Genomic DNA, 27,864 nt, shown 5'->3' with positions numbered 1-27,864 from the left:
ACATCATTCCAGTTCAGTATCTAAAGTTTATATGTAATCTATAACTTTTCTTCAGAAATTAAAGGGAAGAAATGTGGCAATTGAATTCTTATAGAACTGAAAATATGCATAGCATTTATTAAGAACTATCCTACCTTTCCATAGTTGTTCAGGTAGAGTTGGAACAGGGGCTCATTTAGTTCAGTATTGCCTACACTCTTTGGTAGTAGCTGTGTAGGGTTTCGGACAGGGAGCATTCTGACCCTGACCTGGAGAGTTGGGGACCTTCTCCATGTCAGAGAGTAGCTCTTCTCCCTCAAAGTATGCTTAAAAATGTGCACACAGACCTGATAAACTAAAAAAAAAAAACCCTTCAAAAACTTACTTGATAATTAGAACAAGTTTTCCCATCCCATCTATCCAACTCCCTTTTGTAAGCTAGGGTTGCCGTTCGTTCAGAATTCCCCAGACATAGCTGGTATTCAGTGTCCAGGCAGAGATTGCTCAAATGTCTGGGAAACTCTGGACATATGGCAGCCCATGTCAGAATTGTAGATTTTCATTAAAAATAGCTCACGTTGTCGTTGTTGTTGTTTTTCAAAAAGCTCACCAACTTTCCCCAAAAAAGTCTACAGCTTTTGTGTCCGGATTGTCACTTTTTGAAATATGGCAACCGTATGTAAGCAAAAGGGCTCTAGTGCATAAATATCTAAAGACCAAACAGGACAAGCATAGACCTACCTCCTGAGCTAGGTTGTTTTATAGAAATGTTCTTTGCATATCGTAATGTACCTTGATTATTATTTTTTAAAGGGATTTCTAAAGCAGGTCCCTTTGAAGGTGGAGCAAACAGGCTCTTTGGGTGAGAAACTATTTGGGAGAGTCATTTTAATGATCAATGCAACAACCATCCAGGATGTGACAGACTCAAAGTTGCATTGCATCTGCCTTTAAAAATGCAACTCACATCAGCAATCCTGATTTTGTGCATTCATTGCCTAGTTAAATGACTAGAAAAGCTAAATGACAGCTGCTCACGCTACTGAGTTTGTTACTTTCTTTGAGATTCATGATCCCATAGGTACAGCATCAGGCCTGTCATTCTCCACAACACATGTTTTTCTCTGTGTACTTAGGAGTATGATTAAAAGTCTATTTGTAAATACATGCAAAGCAGGCTTTCATTAGTATTTGGGGGATTTTTAGAACATCTTGACACATATTCTGTTATTCGTTTTGTGTAATTGTCAGTACATACCTGTCAACATATGGAAATCCAGGCAAACTAAATTGCAGCTTTTCACCTGGATTGAAAAATCCCTCAGCCCCAGCATTTCATAACTCCCTCTGCTATCGGGAAACATGCTCTGGAATCCTAAAAAAGACAAACACAATTGGGTGTGGTATTCAATATTTGCATTTCTTCTAACTGTATCCTTCAGCATGTGGTCACACTTTATCTTTTGATTTAATCATTTAATTTTTCTAATTTTCTAAGTTGAAAGCCTGTGACTGACTGCTGCTGAGCATAAGGTGCACTTTAGTTTTCCGCAGGGGATAATTTATTCATTCTGGTATTGCACTCTTGTTTTCATTTGCGCAGTCATCTGAAAGTTTTACTGAAGCCTTTCAGAAATCTTATAAAGCAGATTCAACTCATTGATTTTAGTGGGTTTACATCTGAGTATAACATTGGTCTACTCAGAAGCACATAGGGTGGGGGAAGTCAGAATCGATCATCCTTCCACTTCTGGGATAGGGGTTTTCAGGGTCTGTTGCAGGTGGGGCCCAAAGGAGATGCTATTAAAGGGAAGGTCAGGAGTGTCCTATTTTTCTTGGCAAGAGAGTGGGATCCTTGTCCCACTGTGAAGAAGGGAAGAGATGGTGTACACTCGATGGATTGCTTAGAGCCAAGTCCATGGTGAGAGAATGACCTGGGAATGAGCTACTGAGAGTAGCCTCTTTCAGGTGGGCAGACTAGATAATGTGTTTATATTGTTGTAAACCTCTGTAACACACACAAACACACAGTGCTTTTTTCTGGGGGGACGCATATCCCTAAACATTTTGTGAATCTAAGTTTGGCCTCATTGAGGGGCAGTATTTCAATAGGAGTAGGAAAATGAGGGACACAGGTGGCGCTGTGGGTTAAAGCCTCAGCGCCTAGGACTTGCTGATCGAAAGGTCGGCGGTTCGAATCCCTGCTGCGGGGTGCGCTCCCGCTGCTCGATCCCAGCGCCTGCCAACCTAGCAGTTCGAAAGCACCTCCGGGTGCAAGTAGATAAATAGGGACCGCTTACCAGCGGGAAGGTAAACGGCGTTTTCGTGTGCAGCTCTGGCTCGCCAGAGCAGCGATGTTACACTGGCCATGTGACCCGGAAGTGTCTCCGGACAGCGCTGGCCCCTGGCCTCTTAAGTGAGATGGGCGCACAACCCCAGAGTCTGTCAAGACTGGCCCGTACGGGCAGGGGTACCTTTACCTTTTACCTTTTAGGAAAATGAGAGTACCCCTAAACATTTTTTTTAGAAAAAAAGCGCTGTAGACACACACACACACGCATGATACAGCAATATATAAATGCTTTTATAAATAAATAATTTCTGTCCTTGTGTTAACAATCTGGATTTATTTCTTTTTCAAAGCTCTCTGGCTTTGTGGTGTTTGATTCTAGATTTTTGGCAGTGTGAGTGTCGGTGCAGGCTTTTTCGGCAGAGAGGAGGAATTGAAGAGATTGGGGAGAAGACTTTGGATGCCACAATCTAAAGTGTGATAGGGAGAGGGAGGTATGTCTGTGAGGGGTGAGATATCTGATGTCCTCCCTTCTGGTTTCATTCCCAACCAGGAGTAACCTGGTTACTATAGCAGTATCTCTCTGCCTTGTATTTTTGCTGCTTAATGCTGGACTGCTTAATTATAAGTTTATTCCATTGCAAGATTTAATGACCAGCTAGAAGATGGAGTTTATCATAATTTTATTCCTCTGTTTTGCCCTTTGTCTGAGGAGCGGATGGCTCATGTGTTACAAATAAGTTGGGGAAAGCAGAATCTGCTTGAATAGCAACATGAAAGAGAAATTATTTGTAGTACTTTACTTTGCAGATCCTGAATAATAAAATCTACCGATCTGGGCACTGCCATCCAGATATTTTGTCAACAGTAGAAAGTGATAAATTCATCAAATGAATTATTCACTATAAATTTATTTTACACAGCTCTGTTAAATATATAGCTTCCCACCCCTCCACTTTTATTAACTTCTTTACAGCTGCCGTGTTCAAAATGCCAGCGACTGGCACACAATAAATATTAATGGTCCATAAATTACGGCATTACTCTTCCTGACATCCCACCATTTTTTCAGGGTCCAGTAGAAAAGACACAGGAGGCTGCTTATCAAACAAGAAAGATCAACCTGGAAATAAAGAGAGAGGAGGCATTTTAAAATAGTTTATGTATCAAGATTTAAGAATAAGTGTGGAATAGCACGTTCATGTACCATATTTCCACAAATGTTAAAAATGAAAGCATTTGCTATTTTAATGTATGACTTCATTTAGAGGATGTACATTTATCAGTCAGAACTAAAATAAAAACCAGTCAGATACATTAAACAATAAAGTGCATCAACACTAACTCAGCCATTGCAGTTTAAGTTAAGAGGTGATCTTTGAATGTCATATTACGTTGGCATCATCATGATGGCACTAGAATCCGTGGGGCACGTTGGACAAATTCATACTGCCAATGCCACTTCAAGTTTCTGAGGGATGAAGTTAGCATGGGGAAGTTAGCATGGGTGTGGACTCTTTCTATATGCCCTGTGGCATCTTGTATTATCCCAGGATCGCAGGAAGAAGGAGCACTGCCACGGCTCTCAAATGTAAGATTAAAGCCCTTTGTTGCACATGAAATAAATATTCTGATAGACTCACTAACCTATTTGGTGTTATTACCTAGAGGTAGCTTTAGCTTGTGCCTAAAGAGGAGTAAGTGAGGAAAACAAAGGTATAGCATTCACTGTTAAGGTCAGATGTTTTACTGAAATCAGTTGCACACATGCACATTTAACAGTCACAGCGATGAAGCCCAAGTGCATTGTGTATAGCAGTAAAATTGAAGGTGAGAATGCATGTAATGAGTGTCTTAATGCAAACCAGGCCCCTTTTGAAGGACAGAACCCTGAGGCTTCCCTTACTTTGGTTGTCCGCACAGACTTAGTGCTTACCTGCCCCACGCCTGCCTTCCTTTGGGAAGAAGATGTGTGTCTGACTGATCACTTTCCTTCCTTGGTTATATCTGTTGCTGTTCATCTTGCCTAGAGCAGCAGATGGGATATTTGCCAATATGTGTACTTGACAAGCAACTAACTTTCATCCATCAGCTAATTAGGAAAATATTGTATTTGTTTAAAAACCAATGAAAAATAAGGAAAGCTTTTCTTTAAAAAGTGACACACACACACTGCCTCAAAACAATTGAATCTCACATTTTGAACTTGGGTTTAAATTTCAATCCTGCATTTCAGAATTAAAGGCCAAATTTTATCAGAAAAATCCAAATTGTGAAATCTGAAACAATCTCCTTTTTTTGTAATCCTCCTAGCTGCTTCCTGCCATAGTGGACAGCAATGTAAACAAGGTCTCATTTCCTGTACTCTTCACTTCTGCCTCCTCATTCTACGAACACCACCCCAGTCAGGTGGACAGGTAAAAGGCAGCAGCAATTTCCACTCCATCTTGTGTTTGTCGCACGGTTTCCATTCTTCCACATTTCAGTTTCTGGTAACACCTACGTTATTTGTCTTGCTATCCACGGAACTAATGTAATTAATTATGTGGTTAATTTCAGTGCATGCCAATGTCAAAACCAATTCAGAAAACAGTGTAATTATTTATATAACAGTTGCAGACTGAAAAACAATGATAGCGATACCTCTCATATTCTCTTGCATAATTTCCATTCCTGACCTCAGACAAACATGCAAATTGAAGCAATTTACACTCTCATTTCCATTTCCAATGGAATTCTCCGACAACCCACAGAGACATAATAAGGCTTTCTTTCTTTTGCATTTCCAAATCCATCTCTCTATGCACGGGCTCTGTCTAAACGAGATCTTGCAAAGGTTTAAGCTAGTTGGTCCAATACCATTTCTATGAGGAGAAAAATTAAAATATTTTATGTATTTGTTGAAAACAGGTGTGTTCCTTCTTAATGAAAGCATTTTTGTCATGTGAAGAGGCCAAGGAAGAGAGTACAAATTTCTCTGTGTGTCCACAATGGGAAGCATTCTGCACTGGCTAGAGCTATAGTTTTGAGTTATGAGAAGAGATGAACATTAATAAACTGGGAGGAGGTCAAGGCACCCAGTGTACAAGGTATATTTCTATTCTGCCAGCGTTTGTCACCAGATGCTAGCCCTCAAATAAATCTTGCTTTGAGAAATGGTTGTTAAGACTTGCTTAGATCCGACAGCTGTAAATGTCCCTTGTGAACTATGAAAAAGCAATCTCAATCCAGCTGCTAGTGTTTAGGGCAACACAAAATGAAAAGTGCTGTAAATGACACCATCCCCCCCCCCCCAAATAGGTTTGACAAACAGTAGGGTTGAGCTGGCAAATGATAGGGGCTTTTTGTTATTGAGTTGCCAGTAGCAAATGCTGTTTTTTTTATTGGTGTAGGTTAAACATAAGATTAGCAGCAGTGACATGGAATTATGTACGCAGATCAGTAATTATCCACATCTCCCCAGAATACTAAACTCCCTTTCTTAGGGTGCCTGCAGACTGTCAGTGTTTAGTTAGAGGGATTCAAGCACAAACTGGGAAATTTAGGCTCTCACCATTAAGGTGGATTTAAAGTGCCCTGAAATTGCAGCACAATAAATCAACTTTACAAAACAAATGGAGGATGAATACATGGCGAATACTCACTGTCATAAAGCCTCCACACAAACAAATCGGAACAAATGATTCATAAAGAAAAGCTTTAATCTAATTTCTGCGTAAGGAAATCAGGATGTGTGCTCAATAAAGAGGTCATCTGGAGAAGCCCTTAGTAGCCAGTGGATGCAGATGGAGATGTAACTCTCCTCCTTCTCCTCCATCCAAATTCATCAAGTGCTATAGATTGTTTAACAGCAGGAATTCAAAATATAAATCTGAATGTGCTCTAAGATGTCATGCTTTTCCTGCAGTGTTACAATATTGCGGTTTTGTCATTGCTGCAGTGCATAGTATAGCATTTCACCCTGAAAATATGGCTTCTGCAAGTGATTTTCAAATTCCCTCCTTATATTTGTAGGCTGCAACCCTGAACCCATTTACAGTGGAACCTTGGGTTATGTACTGTCCTTCTTACGAACTTTTCGTGTAATGAGCTAACCTGGAAGTAGATGCTCCTTGTTGCAAAGTTTGCTCCAGGATGCAAGCGGAAGTCACGTGGCACGGCGGCAGTGGGAGGCCCCATTAGCGAAAGCACGCCTCATGTTAAGAATGGTTTCAGGTTAAGAACGGACCTTCGGAACAAATTACGGTAAGTTCGTAACCGGAGGTACCACTGTACCTTGGAGGAAGCCCCATTGTACTCAATAGAAGAGGAGGATGTATAGGTTTGCACCACTTCCCCATTGGACTAGCTGGCCAGAGGTGGCATGCCAGCAGTAGCTTTTGCCCATAAGGTAGGCTTGCCATATGTCTGGAATTTCCTGGACATACCATCTCGGCAGTGCCGTTTTTGCCACTTTTCCATAAAAAAAGCTCAACAACTCTTTTCTGTCCAGATTTTCACTGTTTGAAATACGGCAACCCTACCATAAGGCTGATTGCAGCATGTCAACAATTAGACACAGAGATAAGGGTCCAGCCTCCCCTCTCTCCACACTATGGTCCCTGCGGAAATCTCTGCCCCACCCCTATATCTACGATTGCATATTTGAAAAAGAATCCTGTGATGTGGATGCCAGTCCCACAATCAATGCAACATGCAGTTAGTTGCGTGTCGAGGTCCCCAGGTCCACCCCAATAACTCACACATCACACAGAATTTTTGTTTAAGGTTTTTGGCATAATTTTGGCCACAACTTTATTAAAATACAAATTTGTGAGTGGTTGCTTAGGCATTGGTTGCGACTATCTGCCCCCACCATGGGGGACAGACTGACATTCTGCACGATGCGAAAGTCAGAATGGGGGTTACGCGGAGCAGGGAACCTGCCCTCACCCCAAATGCAACCAGGCATTGGTTGCGACTATCTGCCCCCACCATGGGGGACAGACTGACATTCCGCACGATGTGAAAGTCAGAATGGGGGAATACACTTGGGGGTTACGCGGAGCAGGGAACCTGCCCTCACCCCAAATGCAACCAGGAGCTCATTGCTATGGCCCGAACCCCCTTGACAGAGTGGACAAGCAATAGTTAGCCCCCAATTCCTTTAACGGAATCCCTTGCAGCAGCAGCATTAGAGGGGCAGGCACAGCCAATCCATGCCCCTCAACCAACCAAACCATAAACCAATGCCTAACCGCCACCGAGCACTCAAGCTCGCCGCCAACCACTCACAGCTGCAACCCCACCTTCAAACCCAACACAACAGAATTTAACCTTGTGTCATTTCCCAACGGGGAAAGATGCACACCATCGTCCCTGAAAAGGACGGCCTCCTTGAAGGTGATATTGGGGTGCGCAATCACGGAACCACCATGAGCAATGACTGTTTTCATTGCCACCTTATTAACGCGCTTTCTGGCTCCTTCAGTGGCAGCTGGACAGCGACTGCCACGCCAGGTGCGCCTCTGCAGCAACTGGGACCAAAAAACTTTCACACCCAGCAAAAACTCTGCCAATTCAGCCAGGTCCTTTTGAACTGTAAAACGTAAAGAACAACAGTCCGTGGCAGGCAGATCATTTCCCCCTAACTGCAGCACGATAGCTGTAGGGGGCCCCTCCAACCTCACATGCTTCCGAACAAGGGGAAGCAATTCGGCCCACAGCACTCCACGCCTGGACAGCCAAGACACTTGCGCGTGTTGAGGAAGGCCAAGACTGAGTCCAAGTCTAGACTCCCTTGCTCTGATACCGGCCCAGTAGTCAATGCTGTAGCCCACAATGCGAACAGCAGCCACAGCTAAGAGAAGACAAGCAAAATTAAGTATGGGTGATCAACGATGTCTATGCACATATCCACAGAATGCATTGGACTTCCAAAGGCCCATGTTCTTAATTCTTTCTACAGACAGTCCCCAATGAGCTGCTGTAGTGGCAGCACCATTGCGGAAAGAATGAGGGGCGTAACCTGCTGCTTTCAAACCACAAGCTGCAATCGCTTTCCGCATCTCCTTAGCAAATTGATGCCTAGCCAATGGGGCGCCATCCTCATGAATAAGGAATGGACCCTCCCCCGTGGCCTGAGATCCAAATACCTGGAGGTATCCTCCACCGGGCAAGGACCCTTATTCCCAGTGGCAGGCAGCCTAAGAGTGGCACCCCTGCCTAACTGGTCTGTCTTCGAATTCCAGATAAACAGGACCACCTCCGAAGGGGATAAAGTTACGTCCTGCAAAAGCAGTCCCCTTGACTCTCTGCCACAGGTGAATTCCAATACCACCTCACCTACACCCGCCCCCAACTTTGGAGTGTCCTGGTGGCCCCCACCGCAACACGTGCTCTCCATGAAGGAGAACACGCTTTACATAAGCACCTCTATAGGAAGGAATTGACTAGATCAGATAGGTGCTGGCACATATTCCTACATTGCAGGGGGCTGGACTAGATGACCCTCACGGTCCCTTCGAACTCTACAGTTCTATGATGTAATGCTGATAATGCCTCTTTGAAGGATTTGATGTGGGTGTTCCTTATGCTGCATTTTCCTTCTGGTCAGAAATTATTTTTCATATTACCTTTGTTTTGGAAAACTCTCGATATTTGCAGATGCTCACACATTTTTAAATTGTATTCCTGCAATGGAGGGATTAACAGATGGACAACAAAGGTGGATCCTATTAAGCCCTTATGGTTGCAAAAAATACTTCAAAGGCTGGAAGGATAAAAATCACATCATCCACCACTTGGTGGTCTGAAGTTTTCACTGCCTTTTCTATGTTTGAACATGTACCAGTTTTGTTTGGATATCTGTTTGGACATATGGACTGCTTATATACGGTAAATACATAGGTTTAAGTCAGAATTAATAGATTATTTTTATGTTTAAGATGAGCTGGTGGTGTTTTGTTGTTGTTGTTGTTAGATGTTACATGTACTTAAGTATGCAAGAGCATCTATTTGAAGAGACAGGGCTTCTTGTGAACATTTTCCAGACAGAACTCTGTTTTGATTTTGGATGCTTTCAATAGAAAAGTTTTTCTTAAAAGCCCAAAGAATGCTATTGTTGCATCAGTCTGTGGGAATCATCTTCTCAGCTAGAAGCCTGATAATTTGGGACAGTGCAATGGCAACTTATTAATGGCAACCGTCCAATTTTCCCTTTTACTTAGCCAAACTGTTCTCCCAGCTAGAACCGTTGCAAGTGTGGTAAAGCAAGATAGGGTGTCAGGGACTGGCAGTGCTCTGGCAGAGGCAAGGGGACTGGATACTGACCCAGAAGAGGGGAACAATGATTTATGGGGTTTTGTGCCACCCATGAGACAGGAGCCCGGATGGGGGGCGGAGAGGAAGGGTCGGAGCAGTCAGAGACAAAGGTGGGAGCACAAGACAGGTTAGAAGTGGGGGAAGAGACTGTTCAGGTGAGTGGTGGGCTGACCGAAACCTTGCCATCCCCTGTCCCACTGTCTCCTAGATTTGGCAGGGGCTTGAAGAGGGAAGAGCAGCAACCTTTTTTAAGCAGGAGAAGTCTCAGGTTGCATGTGTGCTCTCTGACAGATGAGGGTGCATAAGCCTGAGAGGGGGCATTGTGCCACTGTTGCTTCAGCTGCTCCATGGGGCATGAACCTGGAAGAGTTAAGGCCAGCTAAGAAAACTCTCTCCTTCATGGATCACTAAGATCATGGCCACTGGTCCCATCACCTTCTGGCAAATAGAAGGGGAAGAAATGGAGGCAGTGAGAGATTTTACTTTCTTGGGCTCCATGATCACTGCAGATGGTGACAGCAGTCACGAAATTAAAAGAGGCCTGCTTTTTTGGAGAAAAGCAATGACAAACCTAGACAACATCTTAAAAAGCAGAGATATCATCTTGCCAACAAAGGTCCATATAGTTAAAGCTATGGTTTTCCCAGTAGTGATGTATGGAAGTGAGAGCTGGACTCAGAAAGCTGATCACCGAAGAACTGATGCTTTTGAATTATGGTGCTGGAGGAGACTCTTGAGAGTCCCATGGACTGCAAGAAGATCAAACCTATCCATTCTTAAGGAAATGGTGTTCACTGAGTGCTCACTGGAAGGACAGATCCTGAAGCTGAGGCTCCAATACTTTGGTTACCTCATGAGAAGAGAAGACTCCCTGGAAAAGACCTTGATGTTGGGAAAGATGGAGGGCACAAGGAGAAGGGGACGACAGAGGACGAGATGGTTGGACAATGTTCTCGAAGCTACAAACGTTAGTCTGACCAAACTGTGGGAGGCAGTGGAAGACAGGAGTGCCTGGTGTGCTCTGGTCCATGGGGTCACAAAGAGTCGGACATGACTAAACGACTAAACAACAACAAAGAGACCTCTAGGAGTGTGTGTGTGCTTTGGTTGCAGCTTAGGAGCAGCTGTAAGTGTGTGCATTTGTCAATAAAGAATTAACTATCCAAAATTTGCCTTCCTTGGCTGGGTGGAAGCAGGAGATGGGGTTGGAAGCAGGGATTCAATTGTGTTGATTTCACATGGTTTGTTATTTTTGCACATTTTGCTCTTACCAATCTCAATTGATATAAGCTGCTTCTGGATGTCAAATGCTATTTCCCAGCTTTTCCTTGAAAAGGGATATTGCAGAACAGCAGGCTTTAAGCAAATTAGCCGTCCACTGTTCCTTTCACTCTCTGGCTTTCTGAATTAGTGTAAAGAAAAAGGAAGAGCTAGTCCAAGCCAATTTTCTAATTTCCCAACTATTGCCCAAAACTGCACAGGATGGTTGATATGCTGGAGGAGTCTGGTCTCCAGAGGGAGCTCTATGGCCTGTAGTTCTGCCAGAAGATCTGGAAAACTCTGAGGGGTGCTAGGGAAACAAAATAGGATATCAGGATTATTTGTGGCAGGGGTCAGCAGCATGGTGCCTGTGGGTCCAAATGTGTCTATGGTGGCTTTCCATGGTGCCCACAGGGTCCATTCTGCTTTCACCACTGAAATTAGGCTTGAAAGTAGCATTCTGTTATAGCCAATAGAAGAGGTTTCAATGTGTGCTTCGTTGTGGTGTGTGCTTCTCATGACAATCTCTCCCTTTTGCAAATATGCCCACAAGTGGTTGGTGAACCCTGGATTATGGGAAGCTATTATTGTTAAACTAGTATAAAACCTGTGTATAGTGTTCCTTTGCTAAGTTTCAAATACACATACCTACAGGCTAATTCTGGAAGTAAATAACCACAAGCATCAGTCTTAGTAATGTGTAGCATCTTGTTCTACGTCGTTGTTCCTGTTGTTAAAACACGTTTTTGTTGTATTCTGCCTCTAAACTGACTTCCACTGTAGAACAACCCTGAAGCCTAGACAGGATTTTGTTGTTGTTGAAGATGTCAGTATTGGGTACATATATAATTCCATGGGCAGCTTTTGATAGAAAAGGGAGGTGTCATTTGATTAAAAATAATCAACAGAACCAGAGTTCAATGGCGTCATTCCCTTCAGAGTACTTTTGGTTGGTGGACATCATGACAATTGGAACTAGATCAAGTTAGGTATCTTTTCATTCACAAATGTAATTTGTGATATAATTGAGCAAGAGCAATTATATAACAATTATATATGTTCAAGAAATATGTACAAAACCCAATGCTTGAAATACATCTACAATGCTGCTGCTATTATATTTATCTATGAATATTATTTATTATTATTATTTATTATTACATTTGTATACCACCATATACTCCTAGATCTCAGGGCAGTTCACAACATAAAATTACAATATGAAAAACACAAAACACATAATAAAAATAAGATCAAAGACAAATAATCCCTCCCTTGCGGGACAAGGCATCAGACTTCCCATACCCCAACCCATATAAATAAGAGACCAATAAGACTGGGTTTTGTATTGAATACAGATGAAAGAGGTTTGGCTTGAGCATGGGGCAATCTAAATACTTCTGGCCCACCCGCCGGAAGTGACACGTGGTCAATCCAGGGGATTCCTAAGACCTACATCGCAGGGACCTCCTTCTGGGGGAGTGCCTTCGGCTCTGGCCCCCCTGGGCACACAGACATGGCCATTCCCCCCAGATCTCTTTAACGGAATACCCCAGTGTTTGGAGAGGCAGGCAGGGACTACAACCTCCCCTCCATCCAAAACAAGGGATTCCCCCTATGCTCAACCAGTTGTGATGAATTGCTATGAAGTAGGCAAAACCATTGGGTAAGAGCCAGTTATCCTGGTGGGCAAATTCCTACCCGGCCCCATAAAGAACGGCGACCACTGTAGCCACAGCAAAGTCATTGCCTATCAGGGTAAACCATGGGGGGGGGAGAGAAACCCGGCGCAGGAACAAACAGGCTGTGTCCCAGGTGCGGGCTGCTTAAATGGGCAGGGGGTGGATCAGAGGGAAGCCCACCGTCGGCTCCACTGGCTCCGCCCACATTCCAGTCTGCATCCCCATTTGCCAATGCAGGGTGAAGGCTAAGATCCAGCTCCTGATAGGCAGTGGGGGCACATGCCCCCTCCGCCTATTAGGAAGGGCACTGCCGTTTGAATTCCACCATTGGGGCCCCAGTAAAACCTCTTCTGTCCGGCAATGATGCCACACCAAGATTGGTGAGCGGACTTCTATAACACATTTAAAAGTGCGTCAGGTGTCAGTCAGCCAAAGGCCTGGCTAAAGAGGAACGTTTTTGCCTGGTGCCTAAAGCTAACTTCCTTTGAGGCATCCCAAAGTGATTTTTATGTATAGGTATATCATATGTCTTACATACAGTTGGTTCATTATAATGAAAAAGCATGGAAATCTGGGAGCACAGTAGCTTTTCATGAATTGAGCAGTAGGAACATACCTCTGAGGAATAGGAAATGTTTTGATTCACTAGCGGCAATAAGAAAGAATTTTTTTTTACAGTAGTTTTGGACAGTCTTGCAGAAAGCACTAAAACATCTGCATGTGGGGGGAGGGGAACCGTCTCTGTGGCACTGATGACATACAAGATAATTTTAGAACTCGTTTCCACATGGAAACGATGAAAAAACTCAGCTGAACCGTGCAAGGCAGTAGCTTCATTACATTCTGCAATGATTTTTTTTTATTCCCCGCCCCACTTGCAAGGTATTCCAGCACTTCATTCTTCTTTGTGATATTATGAGACAGTAGCTCTTTTCTGCGACGACATTAGAGGCATTTGTGGAGTCAGTGGCTTTCAAATTGGGCAGGAGTAGCATCCTGAAGTCTCTCCTTTTTGCTAATGTGACTTCAGCATAGGTACTGCATTTCCTCTGCAACCTTGTAATGAAGTGCAAGGCTGAATATTGACAGGTGAAAATAATATTCTGGTTTGTTGAGAGCTTGCACCTCCGTCACCTCAGTGGCTGCTATACTGAATGCCATTTCCTGGTGGCAACAAATATCGTTTGTGTTTGCCTACTTAGTAAAACCGTGAAAACCATGTATTAGTCTAGTTATCATATGTTGCTTCATCAAAGCTAAGCAATCATCATGGGATGAGAGTGAACCTGTACTTTCCCCAATATTCCTCATGTAAGTTTAACACTATGATGAGATCTAGACATGATTACAAGCTGTGCAAACAATGACAGATCTGCACTTTGATGATATTCCTATTGCTATCACTTTATTCTTTGCATTGGAGCAAAGCTTAGGAACATCAGATATTGCTTTATACTGAGTCAGATCATTAGTCTATACCATAGTTATGCAGGGAGATTTATGACTACTCTCATCATGTTCTGTTTTCCTTATTGCACAGGAAGCTGCCCTAAAGTCAGTCTAAACTAGATGAACCAATCTAGTGCAGCGGCCAACACTCTGGTCCCTTCGGGCTTCAGGCAGGGGTCTTTCTTATCCCTACCTGGAGAAGGCAGGGACTGAATCTGAGATGTTCTGAGCGCAAAGCATATGCTGTACTTTCAGTAGAGTGGTGATCCTTCTCCGACATAGTCATGAAGTTGGGATAAGTGTTGAATTCTGAAGTCTTCAACGAGTTACAACCCAAACATTTCCATTTGACTGACATCTTTAGTTATCTTATCACTGAAGACTGTGTATGGTATGATTTTAATTATTTCTAAGTTACAGTATTTAAGTGGGTAGCTACTTAAGGCTAATATTCACACTGCAGATCTCCTGACATCTGTTTTTCTGTTAAAAGCAGCAGGAGGGCACCATGATCCATCAGAGCTCTCTGGGATATGGAATGGTTGCCCTCTGGTTTCTGTTGGTAACCATTCCCTCTCTGTGCCATTCTTGCTTTTTGCCTGTCAGTCGTTTCTCTAATGGACGAACAGCACTGAAGGGTTAGCAGCCCTGGCTTAAGGAGAGAAAGCATCAGAGACCCATGGAGAATAATGTAGAACAAAAAGGAGATTTGAAAAGGCTATTTAAAACAGAGACTTCTCAATGTCCAGGCAGAGATATGAAAAATCAGACAGTCCTTATGGTATCGTGGACCCAAGTTGTTAAGGGATGTTTAATTTAATATTAGAACCTTCAACTTGCCCATGTAACATATGGACAGCCAGTACAAGTTTTTAAACACTGAGGTTACATACGAGTAGTTTTCTGCCCTGCCAACAATCTAGCTGCAGCATTTTGTATCAGTTGGTGTTTCTAGACTAGGCCCAAGGGTCGGACAGAGACAGAGGTAATTGCAACAGTCAAGTCTTGAGGTTACCAACAAAGGAATCACCTTATGTAGAACAATGGCCTTTAATGAAATTGCATGAGAATATTTTGATCACATCCTAACTTTCCTAGTGTCTGCAGGTGGCCAGATGACACAAGATCTTGTCCAGTTTATATAAGTATCACCTGTTGATTTTTGGAGAACTGAGGAGCAGCTGGTCCTTCTCCCCCCCCCAAAAAAAATACTGTTTCAGCTTGAGGGGGCAATGCAGAAATGCTACATATAAGGAATTCAGAATCATTTTGGTGTGGAATTGACTTCCACGGAACTAGGAGTCCATTTGTTAGCTGAGACTTTTTCAGTGAAACTGAGAACTTATGAATTAATGGGTTGTAAGATGAAGACACATGGAACAAGTAATTGAAGTGAGCAGTAATACAGAATGGGCTGGGTCACCGGAGCACTTCTAGCTATTATTCCAGGCAGAGTTGCTCAATAAAGGAGAGGGAAGAAAATGTATGTTCTCTTGCTGCAGCCTTGTGGTGTTTTCTCCCCATCATTAGGAAATATAAAAGGTTTCTATCCTTTGATGAATTTTTCTGCATACTTATGGCTTCACAGAAGTGATACATTTGATTTAGGCTTGCCTCAGACAGCATCATTTTGTGCAGAGTAGTTTTGTAATTAGAAAAGTGGCATTTGAAACGTCAAAAAGAAGACTTCTTTTGGTTTGAAATTAAATTATCATATTAAGTTGAGTGTCTAATGTGAGGTTTGGATATGTGTCTGTGGTGTGTGTGAGTTGCATGGAGGCTCAGTGGTAGAACCTGGCATCTGCAGTTATGAGAAGCTCAGGGAACAGGTGATGAGAAATACCTATGATTGAAATGCTGGAGATCTGCTGCCAGTCATAATAGGCAATACTGGGCAAATAAAGCAACTTTTATGGGGTATGAGATATGAAAGAACCTCGCGTTGATCCCACTGAAATGAATTGTCCAAGTGTCATATATACTACAGCAGAGCTGTAGTAGTCTGAAGAGATCTGGTTACTTCTCCTGGAGGGTCATATTAAAGGAGGATTGGTGAACTAGTGCCTCATCCCATACTCCACAAAATAGTTCACTGGTCGTTCTTTTTGGATTTCCCCCAGGGGGGACTAAGCTGCAAACTCCCAGAATTGGGGGTGTTAATTGAGGTACTTAAAATAGGTGCATCTTCTGTTTGGTGGCTCAGTTGTGATTGCCTTTCTAATTCTTAAATGAGGATGATTTTTTTTCCTGTATAGTTTGGGGAAGGGAAATAATAACTTATGTACTTATACTGTTATATTCTCTTTTGTATTCTTTTTTATTTTTGTTTGTTTTTGCATAACCTGAATAAAAATGTATTAAAAAAAAATTCTTAAATGAGGACTACAAAACTGCAACATTGTGTGTGTACTGATGAATTGCAGTTCAGCAACATCTGGAAGGCCAAAGGTTCCCCACACTTAAACCAGACCAAAAGTTATGTATGGAAATATTTAAATATTTGATTCCAGAATGAGCAAATAATGACCTACAGCGGTCTTGGTTTAGCTGACCCAGAAAAAGGATGTAATTTCCACACACCCCTCATCTTATCAAATATGCTTTTAGTCTCTAATACTGGCATGAAAGTCTCAGACATTCTTCTGTGCTTGCCCTCCTATCCTGAGCTTTCCTTTCTCCATGGTCCCAGACTGGGAACAGAATTTACTTCCGAAATCTATTTCTCTATTTTGCAATTCTGCACTGTAAATTCCTCAAGCCCTCTTGTACACTCTGAGTGATTTACTGAGAGCTCAATAATGATTTATTTTCTCCAGTTTGAGTGATCAATGAGAAGCAATGAAGTGTACTTTCGAACTTTAGAAGGCAAAGAATAGCCATTTGTAATGGGGAAAACAACTGGAGAAGGGAGACATGGCAGTTTGATTAAATATTTCAGCAGTGGCACCATTCATATCACTCAGAGTGAAGAGGCAGAAAAAAGCAGGGTCTAACAAAATTAGAGAAAGGCAAGTCTTAATAAGAACTGTCATTTTTTCCCTAAGACATTCGCCTTCAACTGGTAGGTTGGGGGATTCACAAATGGGTCACTCCCACGTACCTTTGGTCAAATCAGCTGATCAACCATTCACTTTATTAAGGGAAGAAAGAGAACAACAATACAAGAGAAACATGCTAGGGTATGGTCTGAAGGTGCATCAGGCTTCCACCTTGCTGAAGCTAATTAGTTCTGGATCTGGTCAGTGTCTGGGTAGGGTGACCCATGCAGAACCACATACACATTGCCTTGGGTTCCATGATGGATGAAACATACTCTACAAATGTTCAGTAAGTAAGTAAGTAAGTAAGTAAGTAAGTAAGTAAGTAAGGCTGCAATCCAAACCCCACTTACCTGGGAGTAAGCACCACTGAATTCAATGGGACTTGCCTCTGTGTAGATGCCGTTAGCGTTGCAGCTTAAGCCCATAAATATAGTGTAAAAAATGAAAGTTGGTTGCAGATTTAGCCTAAAAATGGGTCCAATGCCTGGAAAGTTTAAAAGCTGCAACATTAAATATAGCACTCCAAATGCCTGGATGCTTCTGAAGGAATTGCTGTCATGGACTTGTCCATGGTTCTGATTATAATTGCAAAAATAATAGCTAAAGGGTAACATAGCTTTTGAAAGCGTAATGGAAAAGAGCGAAAAAGAGAAATTGGCTCAGCAATAGCTTACTTAATTTTTCAAGAAAACAAGCAAGTATTGTGAGATTCTTAAATTGAAGGAATATATATTGTTAGCCTCCACAGGTGTCTTGAGATGCAGCACATAATTCAGAAGAATATTTTTTTTCCTTTAGAAATAAGGGGGAGAAAATCACCACTTTGCTGCTGCTTTCTTATTTACTAGCAGGCTTTTGCTTAAATTGAGAATGCTGGGTTTGATTTATCTTTTAAATGTTAAGTGAATTGTGAGATTCTTTTTATCAATAACAAATAGCAGTGTGTAATAACCAGCTGGCATCTATCTGTCTTGGGAAACAATGGAGGAGCGCGCCTTTGGGGGTCAGGTCAAGCTGTTGGAAGTGACCTGTCCTGTACACAAGCCTGGACAGTGCGTATGGGAGTCCTGGGCTGCCCAGACGACAAGACCCCCCTCTCTCCCCTTCTGATGTGGGCCAAACGAAAGGAAAGCAGTACATATGGCACCAGTTCGGTTCCAGGAGTTGCCAGAAGGAGGCATAGAAGATGCCATCCAACCATCTTAGTGACTCTCCTCTGGATTTGTGTCAGGTTTACTCCTTAGCCTTTTCTTCCTAAAGATGTCCTGCAAGGCAGCAGGGTACATATTTTATCTCAAGGTTTACTCCTGAAGCCTTTGTCATGTATTAGTGTAGCTGCAAGGCTGCAGAGGTTTAGGACCAGAGTCTTCCTTCTCATAGATGGGCTACCTTCCCAGGTTTACGAGCTCCATCTGTCCCTCACTTCCCTCTATGGCACATGCAGAAACAGCTTTATCGACCTGTGGACCCACTATTGGTCTCGTCCACTCAATCCACCAAAGTGTGTCTTTGCATGCAGAGGAAGTCCCTAACTCACTGAGGGTTGAGACCCATCAGCTAATCTCACCTGGTTTAGCTGGACATAGAAGGTTCCTGGGGTATGGCCGCTGTCAGCTGACAGCTTCTAGGACCCACAGATGAGAGCTGAATGCAGGGAGGGGGACAAATGGTGGGTGAGCTGCCCCAGAAGGAGCATGTCATGTCCCCCACCAGAGATACTGCTTCTCCGCTAACACACCATACACCTCAATGTTTAATAGGAAAATTGGCCAAGGAGGTATTTGGGCCCTTGGATGCCAAAGGAATCAAAGGTGTGTTAAAGGAAGAGAAACAGAAGCTGAATGAATTCTATGCATCAGTCTTCACAGCAGAAGATATAAGGCAGGCCCTTATGCCTGAATTAACTTTTGCTAGAAGGGTATTTAAAGAACTGGTGGTGATGAGAGACAAGGTTCTGGGCCTAATAGGCAAAATAAAAAAGGGAAATTTGTTGGATCTGAAGGGCATCCACTTGAGAGATCTCAAAGAATTCAAATGTGAAATTGCTGGTTGAACTTGTCCCTGAGAACTACCTCCATATCTGTGGACTGGAAACTGTTTTACATGCTCTTGTATATAGCCAACTATATGCCTGTGTGTGTGTGTGTGTGTGTGTGTGTGTGTGTGTGTATGAGAGAGAGAGATTGTGCCTACATACTGCTGCTGCTATCTGCTTTCAGTCACACTGAGGCACCATTGTGATTTCATGCTGATGCTGCATGGCGGAAGAAGGGAGAGTGGCCATTGGTCTCTTCCAGCAGCCTCTTCTTATGATTTTGGAAGCAAGTAAGATTTTTTTAAAAGTGCTAAAATTCAATATATTTAACACCCCAACATATTAAAAATCTCTTCCTCCTTGGTTACTGCATTTACATAAAACAATGAGAATTTCACTGCAGTATAACATATTTGGAGTATATTGGGGGAGGAAGCTAAATATTGATTGTTCAATAAATACATGTGGATAATTAATGCACGTAGGCACATTAAACTGCAGAATAAGCAACACGGCTTTTTGAACCAAATATGAGGCTTTGGTCACCCATATAAAGGTGTTAAAGGTATCGGAATTAATGAAGTAGTGGGAGAGAAAGTGGGAATAGATTGGGCTGAAAGCAGAACTCAGTGGATGTTAATTAAAATGTCTAGAGTTTCATTGTGTGCAAGGAAATGAATTCATAGTTAAAATAGGCAAGACACTGAGATCTATGATTGCATCTCACACTTGTTTTGTTCAGTGCTGCTATGTAGGATGGAGGGACAATCAGCTCAAGAAACTGGTGCTGTGGTGAAGGTGTTTAATCTTGTTTTATGTTCCTACTGTGTATCTTTGTCCACATATGTTGAGAAATACGCATGTACTGGAAGAACATGTTTTGTCTTTAGCTAGGAGTCATGGTGTGCCACAGAGCAAATTCTGCAAGGAAGGGGGAATAAGCCACAAGATGGCAGGCCAAAGTTTAGAACAGAAGAATATGGAGTTTATTACAAAACAGAAATATACATATTTTAAATAAAAATTGCAAATTTATTAAAGAAAGAAAAGAAAGAAGAAAAACACACAAATAGAAACCCCCCGAATAGAATGGTAATTTAATGATAAACATACATTAGATTGTCAATCTGAGAAAGATCTGAATGATTGATCAATGTCAGACAGGCTTGTGCTAAGCAAGTACGATGAGCTCAAATAAACAGAAACCCAGAGAATGGAAATAAGTGGCACCTGAAGCAATGTATGATTACAGAAAATGAACAGCAGCCAGGGGGGCCTGCCTCGATGTGCCTGGAAGCCAGTTGCCGCCTTCTTATTAGAGGGAAAGAAGCAAACATTTTGTTGGAAGTACCTATTGGGGAAATTGACCTTGGCAATGTTCAGAATTCTAATGAATATGTTTTGCTATTGCCACAGAGCCAGTGGTGAACAGATTAAATTATAGGGAATGAAAGAAGAGTCCTGCTAGATCATGCCAAAAGCCAACGTAGTCTAGCATTCTGTTCTCACAGTGACCAGACAGATGCCTAAGGGGAACCTGCAGGCAGGACCTGAACGCAGTGGCACTCTCCCCATTCATGATTCCCAGCTACAGGTATTCAGAGGCATTCTGCCTTCGATGGTAGAAACAGAACACAGAGCAGTCATTGTATTGAGAGTGAAGCAGAGGTACTTGTAGAATTCAATCTTTGTAAATTCCAACTCGAACCAACCCAATTTGCATTCTCTAGACTGATGTGCAGATTCTAGAGCATAGTTATTCAGATTTTGTACATCTCTAAATTTTGGAGTGCAATTATTGGCTAAAAATGTACCAATATGCCCATTTTTGGATAAAATAAGTTTAGAAATATTTTTTTTTAAAAAAAGAAAGTATATAGGGCTAGACAGAGGCACTGACTTGGGTCCCAGGCTATGGGTGCCCAATGGTGCCTGTGACATAATGTGGCGTCATGGCATCATGACGTCATGTTGTGTCAATGGCACGGCAGTGCTTCCTTGGTCTTACAGGGTCTCAGAGGTTATGTCTGAGGCGTCGCGAGACCTCTGATGTGACTTCCGGTTTCTACTGGAAGTTGTGTTCAGAGGCCTGGCAGGGCCTCCAATGTCATCCATCATTACACATTACTTTGTATTTTATTAAGTCCTCCTGAAAATTCACCAGCATTTTAGTGTGAATTCAGTTTGCATGCAATTTTGCCTCATATTTTTGTAAAGCAATTTCCCTAATAAAATGTATTTGTGTGTGTTATTTTCACTAATATATGCATGTTCATGTAGACTTCACCCTAGTATATGCATTTGTTGTACATGCATTTTTTGCTTGAGAACTGTGTTTCAAACTCTGGAGAACTGCCAGTTTGAAAAGATGGCTGCGCTTCCGTTTGTGTATTGTTTCAGAACGTGTGAATTAGGTAAATTCACCTTTAATTGTGAACTGAATCAGATTTTTCTCCGATGCCTAGGCACCAGGCTGGGGAAAGTTGCAGTAGAAAAAGGTAAACTTAGAGGTTCTTTTTGTTTTCTCATCACTCACTCAACCTGGCTTTTAGGACAGATTGTCTCTCTTTGTTTCCAATGAATATTGAGTAATATATTGAAAGTCAAGCTATAACTCTGGACTCATGGTCATTTGAGTTTGTGTCTATTCATGCAGATACCAATATTACTGGCCTTGACACAGGTGAGAAGAAAGGAAATAGAGTGTTCCTGTTACCTTCCTGTCACTATTATTTGCCAATAGTGGTCTAGATAACAACTTCTAAGTGACAGCAATCTTGTTCCTCTTTTGCCAGATAAATGCTACCTGGAAGGATAAAATACATGGCAGTAACCTTTCAGCAGAAAAGGCTTTGAAAATCATCTCTGTTAAAACTAAGCCGTGGGGTGAGCCATTACTTTAGAATTTCAGGTGCTGCCTCATTTGCCCAAGTGAAAAATGGAGCAGGCAATCACAAAGATTCTTGTTGGGTTACCATTAACAGTTTGCGTGATGGGCCCAGACTGCTGAATTTTGTTATGCTGACTGGTAAGATCTAGGAAGGTATGTCCCATGTGACTTGGAAGCCATATTCAACATTGGTGGTGAAAATGCTAGTGCTTGATCTCAGATGCTGTGACTTGTTGCAAAACCTCCCTGATCTGTACTCTGGATATTACGGGGGCAATCCTTTGAAAGGTAAGCCTTTCAAGTGTATTGTACAAAAAGCTTAGGAAAGAGCTGCTAAAGAAAGACAAGAAGTTTGAAGCCTGAAAGCACAGTGGAGAGATTGCTTTGTTCTCAACCACATTCTTATTTCGGATAAAGATAAAGGGATATGACTTTTCACTCTAAATGTCCCTGTTCTTCTTTATCAGCACTTCAGGGAAATACAAATGTTTGGAATACAACATACAGGGTATGTAGAACAATAAGGAGACACAGCTATGCAGGGAGAGGATTAGAAATCGGGACCTCACTTTCTTTGCTGTATGTAGCTTTTGTTAATGTGATTGGGTTTTGCCAGATTTGTTTACTCATTTCCTTCTTTCCAGCTTTTATACTAAGTTGCTGCTGCTGCTATTTTGGTTGCCTATTGAACCTGCTTCCTTTCTTCTGAGATGAAAGTGTTGACTCTGCGTACCGTAGCTTCTTAAATATCAAAGAAACAAGTGATCCCATCCAAGTTGCATAGCAAAACAGCAGCAGCGGCAGCAACGGCAGTGGCAGCAATATTCATAATTGCAACCCAATTTTACACTTTAGAATGATTTGCAAAAATTCAAAGCTAAAAGTGTTCAAAGGCAATAAAAGGGCCAGTCTATAAGACTGGGCATTTTCTCAACCTTTGGAAGTGCACACTTTTATTCCAAGCTTTTAATTAAAGATTTGTCCTGCAAACCAATGTTTAAAAGAATGCTGTTCTATAAAAAAAGGGAGTGAAATGCTAAGAACAGGAAAAGAGAAACAATGCTGCTTATGAGTTCCTCCCCAGACTAAAAAGGAATATCTATCTGGATGGAGAAAGACAACCTGGTATTTCCCCCTGAAACTGGTAAGATGGTTTATGTATAGAAGCAGGGATGGGTGACCTGGGGTATTTGTTGCCCCTCCCCACTTTCTTAGTGGCTATAGGTAGCCTGTTGCTAAGCCTGGTGCCAGTGGTCAGCATATGCCAGGGCCCATAGCTTGCTATTACTAGTGCTGATGCAGGGTTTATCGTGTGTTCAGGATGAGGCACAGTCATTGTATAACCCCACCCTTTACCTGTGTTCATAAAAAGAAGTCCAAGCTATATCTCCGAGAAAGAGGTATGGGCCACAGAGTACATCCTAGGCTTGCTGTGTCCCATGATGGCCAATTAAATGCTACCCTGTCACTTAAGAGTCAGTATCCTTTGGTGCTGATGTTGACTCCTCATCAGCATTTTAGTGTGAATTTCTCTTCATACACATTTTTATATGCAGTTTTGACTAACGTACACATTTTTGCAAAGCAATTTTCCCCACCGCAATGCGTTTTTGTGTGAGATTTTTACTAATACCTTTGTTTTTATACACGCTTTCCCCGATGTATGCAGTTTTGCAAACATTGGATAACTCTATCACAAAAGTGCAAATATCAAAGGATAACTGTGTCCACACATTGTTCCAGAAAGTGCTAATTTTATTAGATTTGGCTTTAAATGCACGCTTACCTGATTTCCCCCCCCTCCCATGGTGGTTATTGGGGGTTACAGGGACCTGGTCAGTGGATGCTCCACAAGACTTTCTTGATTCTCTGAGAAGCTGGAAGTCAAAGTTACACCTTCAGGGTTTAGGAGTCTCAGCGAAGAATCTGGTGTTGGCAGGCCTACTGGGGGTGGGATGGGGAACGAATCCACCACCTCCTTGGACCTGCTACTGCTTGGGGTCTCTAAGCCTAAGGACTTGGGTTCTGGGGCCATGATGAGGGGGGATTGGCTGGGGCCTATGTGAAGATAGCCCTACTTGACCTTCCCATGGTAGCTCCCCTTTCTCCTGTCATGTAAGCTTAGAAGGCTCTCTGGCAACAAGAGGAAAAACCTGGCAGCTGCTTATTTCTCACCACACCTGGATTCTATTTGGCCTCTCAGCATTCTCTAGTTCCTATGGCAACCAGAATTAGCCGGTAGTCACTTCTTTCTTCCTTCAGTTGCTCCAGGGTGGGGCACCTTTTTTTCTCCTGGGACGTACCTCTTCTTGGGTGACAGGCAGGGTCCCCAGCAAATATATTACTACGGGTTGGGGCTTCTCCTAAGCTCCCAGGCTCTCTGTGCTTAGATAATAGGCAGCAAGCTCCTGGCATTGCTTGTATCTCAGCTTTTATGACAGTTTGATTTTTCCCTCCAGTGACTTATTTTTCTTGTGGGACAGAAAACGGGAATTTACCATAAATGCCCTGTTCTTGTAAGAGTTACAGAGGGTATCTGAAGGAGAGGAATAAGGGGACAGGACTTCTTGAAACTTGACTCCGCTCTGCAGGGGAAGGTCTCCACAATTCACAGGCCATACTGGAACAAGGAGGGACTCCTCCCGAAATGGAAAGGAAACACTCTGCTGGGCAGCCATCATGGCTAAACTCTGGTAAACATCCCGATAGCAGGCCCCACACTGAAAAGGTAAGAAAATTTGAATTGAAAGGAAGGAGGCAGTCCCAGGAAGCCCTAACTATGTCCTTTCTGTGGTATTTATAAGTGCAAAAACTGCCCCAGGTCATTTGACGCTTTAAAAAAGTTCTCTTTTTCTGTCCTGGAAAAGACTGCACAATACCGTAATCTCTGTTTAGAGTTTAAACATAACATGTTACTGTACTTGGAATACTAAAACATTTACATGTGTCTTTGTGTGTGTGTGTGTGTGTGTGTGTGTGTGTGTGTGTGAGAGAGAGAGAGAGAGAGAGAGAGAGAGAGAGACTGACAGACTTTTGAGACTTTACAGACTTCTTCTGAGGCACATAGCAGCATAAAACAGACTCCTGCTGCTCTCACAGTAAGACTCACTAACTAATATTCTGAAGTGGATAGCAGACCTAACTGAAAAACTGCCTACTGGGGTGACATCACCGAATTATATACTACATTAACTCTTTCCATAGCATTTTGTATGCACCACTCCCACACTTTCCATGGAGTCTATAGTCCATGAGAAGCTGATATGCACAGAAACAGAGGTGGCTTCAATGTCTTGACTCTCTCTTGAAACAGGACATATCCCAGCTAGAATATTCCTGCTTTCTCTGGTAGAGTAAGGTGTATTTTTTTTTTAAAAAAAAAGATCCTTCAGGATATGGAAAAATATTGCATACTAGGGAGGGGTACTACATGTCCTATGGTTTTCGAACCCTGTGAAGGAACCTCCTCCCAATGGCCGCATTTGCTGAGGCCAAGACATGTGCTTTGTAATGCCGTATGAATGTGTAGCTATACCACACTCTTTCCTTTAGGAGAAAGAACTTTTGCAACTCCTTTCCTAGGTGGCCGTATACCCAAACTCACTTTATTTTCGTGAGTTGGTTTAAATTGAAATGGGCTGAGGACAGCTGCCCCATAAAACACCTCTGGACATTTATTGATGGTTTCCTGTGTGCTACTGACTTAGGAAGATAATAGAAATGTTTCACAAAATGTCCTGAAGATTTCTTCTGACCCTTTGGCATGTAACACTTTCCCAATAGTTCACTTATGTTTCTTGTTCCTCTGTTAGTTTTATATTACTCCGCATTTTGTCGATATGTGTATGATGGATTTTTTTTTTGATGGTTTCACAATGTGGAGTTCTTTCCAGATGGGGAAAGATTTAGTATAATGGGGCTTTTTTGGTCTTCTTTTTGTTATGGTCAAATTGAGGCTATATTTTTTGAACAACTGTGTAACTATCCCTTTCTAAAATGTCAACAGTCTTTTGTTTTGGCAGTACTTTCTTCTATTCCATTCATTTTCAACTAGGGCAATGCTTTCAAAAGGTGAGGCAAACAACTGCTTCGGTTTCCCTCCCCCTTCCAGTGATGAATTGATTTTAAGATTTGTCAAAATGGCATTTCAGGAGACCTATGGGGTAAACAAAGTAAGTACAGGATAGTGATGCACAAACTTGCTGGAAATTCATCAGCATTTTAGTGTGAACCTCTCCTAATATAGACAGTTTTGCATGCATTTTAGCTTAATATAGACATACTTGTAAAACAGTATCCCTTAATAGAATATATTTAGTATGTTGTTTTTACTAATGTGTGCATTTTTAGGCACACTTTATCCTAGTGCATGCTTTTTTGCATACATTGCCCCACTGGAGAATTGTATTGCAAAATTCAGAGAAGTGTGACTTTCAAAGAACAGTTGCATTTTGGAAAGTGCAAATTGGTAGATTGGCCTTTAAATGTGAACTGAAATTGAATCTCTGTTCCATCCCCACTACAGAGTGAAAGAAACTAGGACAAAGGTGAAACATATAGACTGAAATTCTGCGGGAGGCAGATTGAAGTTACGGTCTCATAGGGAGTGCTGTCAGGACAGGACTTTAGGGCTAATGTTCGGGATTCCCATCCCGTAGAATGAGCTGGAAGATCCCAAAGGCAGCAGGGCAAGATGATTTTGATTTAATTTTGAATACACAATACCATCGGGAGAGGGTTGTATTATAAGGTCTTTTGAAGTTAGCTCAGTAATAATATGCACTACCTTGACCTAGTTCAGCATGACACACCGGGGGGGGGGGGGGAGATACACAAGCACATTGTAAGGCATATTGGTCTAAACCAACATGGATTCATGAATACACAACCATGGCTATAGGTTTGCTTCTTTTTACCCCATTCCCTTTGTGTGGGATCCAATCCAGCAAGGAAGGATATCCTGCACAGAAAGCTTTTTGCATGTGGGTTATCCTTACTAGTCAAGGTACCAGTCCATAGAATGACAGATTTTCATTGTAAATTCTCGTTGGATAAAATACAGTTCATCTACCTGTATGCAAATTTAAGTGATCGCATGATTGTGGATTGTAACACTTTGAATTGCAAGTGGGGTGTGTGCCATATTTTTGATTGCCCAGCCATATTAAACCTGAAAGTAGTAAACTATCAGGGAGAGGGCTAGTGTCTACATACAGGGAGGTGTTTTTTGGTTTTGCAATGCAAAATAATCAGTGTTATGATCTCCCACCTGTAGTTTGAAATGGTAAAGCCCGGAATGTTCCATCTACCGTAATTTTGTAAATGGTGTAAATCTGGAATAGAGAGAAAAATGAGTGCATATACTCTTGGTTTATTTTACAGTGTTTTATTTGTGGCCATTCAAGGACTGGTTACAGCTTGAGTAATCAGCTGTGATCACCACTCTTTAGGGAACAATCCTAACTCCTATCTGCCCAGTGGCAGATCTGTAGGGAATGTGGAAGGCATCTCTGTATCAGGAGTTTGACATTTCATGTCAGCCAAGGCAGAAGGTGTTTGTGTGTGTGTGTGTGTGTGTGTGTGTGTGTGTGTGTGTGAGAGAGAGAGGTAGGGTTTTCATAAAATCATAGAATGGTAGAGTTGGAAGAGACCCTGAGGGTCATCTAGTTCAACCCCCAGCAACACTGGAATCCCAAATAAAGCATCTATGACAGATACCCCGCCTTTTGCCATGCCTGCTCCAGGCTGGTGCAGAACAGAGGCCCAGATTGGGACCACTGCCATTAGCTGGGCCAGCTTTAGGATCCAGTCTAACTCTGCCCCTTCCCACCCCAGAGATGACTGTTTTGGGTATTTCTGCTGGCTACTTTCAGTGGGCCTAGCAACGACTTTCACAGAGCCCACTGACCAATGTAGCTGAACAGGTCCAGACAAAA

At 42.3% G+C, this 27,864-nt stretch overlaps 1 long non-coding RNA gene across 1 annotated transcript; it reads right to left on the bottom strand.

The window, feature by feature from the left end:
* Positions 1–27,236, bottom strand: LOC309371269. The gene is made up of 4 exons (XR_014168993.1): positions 27,198–27,236; positions 3,331–3,392; positions 1,238–1,354; positions 1–334 (listed from the first exon to the last, which is right to left on the bottom strand). It is a non-coding gene; the product is annotated as an uncharacterized lncRNA (long non-coding RNA).
* Positions 27,237–27,864: the final 628 nt, after the last annotated feature.

Source organism: Podarcis melisellensis (assembly GCF_964234715.1).
Source record: "Podarcis melisellensis genome assembly, chromosome: 5".
Lineage (NCBI taxonomy): Eukaryota > Metazoa > Chordata > Lepidosauria > Squamata > Lacertidae > Podarcis > Podarcis melisellensis.
This window is presented reverse-complemented; position numbering and strand designations above follow the sequence as displayed.